General features: G+C 63.7%; 1 pseudogene; it reads left to right on the top strand.

Annotated features, from left to right (window-relative positions):
• Nucleotides 1-1,286: 1,286 nt before the first annotated feature.
• On the top strand, nucleotides 1,287-2,164 carry LOC136793364 (large ribosomal subunit protein uL4 pseudogene; annotated as a pseudogene).
• Nucleotides 2,165-2,471: the final 307 nt, after the last annotated feature.

Raw genomic sequence — 2,471 nt, 5'->3', positions numbered from 1 at the left:
GGCGCTCGCCGGCCGCTGGGACCTTACAAAGAGGGGCGGGCGTCGCGAGGGCTCGCGCCCCGGGCACACGCCTCACCGGGGAATAAACCCCGCAGCAAGTTCCGCAAGTGACCCCGCCCGGCGCGCCGGGGAACCGCGCCGGGCAACCTTTTTCTCTCCTCTCGGGTTAGTCACGGAGGAGTCGCTGCGCGCCCGGAGAGTCCTCCTTAACGCTCGCGTCTACGAGACGGGAATAACCTTTCAGCCGATCGATAAGTTTGAGAACGAGCGGCGGCGGCTCCTCTCCCACCCCTGGCTCGGGAGCGCGGGCGCATCTGCCGGCCGGACCCTCGCCCCGCGCCCCGGCCCCCAGTCAACCCCCGAGGCGCCCCCGAGGGCGGCCCCTTCACCTCGGGACGGTCCCCGGACACGACCCGGAGGCTCCCGAGAGGAACCCCCCTCGCCCCGAACGCACCTCGGAGACGCAGTCCGCCGGGACCTGCTACAGCCCGCGAGGGCGCGGCGGCGCGTACCGGGGTCGCCGCCTCGCCGCCCGCCGCTGCCCGGGGCTGCCCATCGGCCCGGACCCTGCCCGTGCCGGGCTCCGGCGGGAGGCGGCCGGGACCCGCCGGCTGCGGCTGGAGCGGTCGGCCTGCGCTCGGGCGGGCGGGCGGCCGGGGCGGGGGCGCGGCGCTGCTCCTCCTCCGCCGTCCTCCTCCCGCTCCGCCGGCTCCTCCCGGGCTCCCGCTCTGCCGCGCCGGCTCCCAACACCTCCGCCCGCCCGCCCGGCGGCACCGCCCCCCGCCCGCCCCGCGGCCTCCCATTGGAAGCCGCCTGCCGGCCCCCTCGGCCCCGCCCCGCGATTGGGCGCGGGCGCCGTCCGTCCCTCCGCCCCGCGGGGCTCGGGGCGCCGCCGGTGCGCGGTTCCCAAGCCCCGAGGCGCACTGGAGCGGGGCGGCCCGGAGGGGCTCGGCGGTCTTCCTGCGGAGGGCGCCGCGCGGGGCGCAGCCTACCTGGACCCGCAGTCCGGGGGCGCCGTCGCCGTCCTCCTTGGGAGTCGTTTTCACCCCTCCCCCTGGCACCGATAAGTTAAAAACCCCGAATCTGTTGCAGGGATGTCGTAATTGGTGTCTTCCTGCGTTCTCAGTCACAGTTGCCGAAAATTCTTACTGAGCAAGACATAATCTTTTTTTAATTCCTACAGTTTGAGAAATGTGATTTTTAACTGGGGAAATAGATGTGTCTTGGGTTCGCACGTTGAGCCAACCAAACCTGGCACGTTGGCCCCGCAGTGACGTGCCACCTGCTCTGCCCTGGCTGCCTCGGCCTAACCGGCGCTGGTCGTTGCTAAAGGTCACTGTATTGAGGAAGTCCTGAACTTCCTTTGGTAGTTGAAGATAACGTTGAAGGCTACGAGACGAACAAGGGTGCTGTTGCGCCTCTTAAGAAACGGAAGGCCTGGAATAATATCAAGAAGGTATGTGCCTCTGAGCAAATGCGCACTGGCAGAGGGCAAAGTGAGACACCGCGGGGTGTGCACGCCAGGGGACCCTGCATCATCTATCATGGGCACGATGGTATCGAGGCCTTGAGGAACATCCCTGGCTCCCTAATTCTCCTCTCCCTTTAAAAGAAATGATTCTGCTTAATGTAAGCAAAACAACTTGGGAACTTGCTCCTGGTGGGCACCGTTTCTGATTTGCTTTCAGCAAGTCAGATTATCTATAGGGCACTTGAGTTCTTCAAGAGTAACTACCACCTTCCCATGCACAAGATGCTCAACACAGACCTCGGCAGAACCCTGGAAAACCCCAGAGCCCCGCGCAAGAAGAGTCATTGCAGCGTCCTGAAGAAGAATCTGCTGAAAAACCTGAGAATCATGTTCAATCTAACTAAACCCACGTGCAAAGACCATGCAGGCTGGGCATCATTGTTTGACAGTCTGAGAATCACAAACTCCAGGTGGATAGGGCAGCGGCGGCGGGAGAAGCCGGATCCGATGGGGAGGGGTTCCAGGCAAGAAGCCTTTTGTAGCGAAGAAAGGAAAGGAGGCTGTTGGCGTAAAGAAGCAGAAGCAGCCTTCGGTGGGAGGCTGGGGGAGGAGGCCGCAGCTACCAGAAACCGGCTGCTGGGGAGCCCGCAGAAAAGAAAACCCACCACAGAGGAGAAGAATCCTGCCGCATAAACTTAGATGTGTGTATCCCTTGAAGGTCAAATCATTTTGGACAGCTCACTTTGAATAAAGACCTGATCAAAGAGGCAGTGAGAAACACACACACACACACACACACACACACACACACACACACACACACACACACACGCCCTCGAATCTGGCTCCTCACCGCCCCCTGCCAGTGTCCCTGACCGGTCTCCACTCTCTGGAGTGGAGAGAATCGCGCCCGCCCGCCGGCGCTTGGTCCCCGCGCCTCCCCCGATCCCACCCCCGAAGAGCCTGAACATCGCCACAGCTGCCGGGCGCTGCGCAGGCA

The sequence above is a fragment of the Kogia breviceps genome, chromosome 2 (genome assembly GCF_026419965.1).
Source record: "Kogia breviceps isolate mKogBre1 chromosome 2, mKogBre1 haplotype 1, whole genome shotgun sequence".
Lineage (NCBI taxonomy): Eukaryota > Metazoa > Chordata > Mammalia > Artiodactyla > Physeteridae > Kogia > Kogia breviceps.
This window is presented reverse-complemented; position numbering and strand designations above follow the sequence as displayed.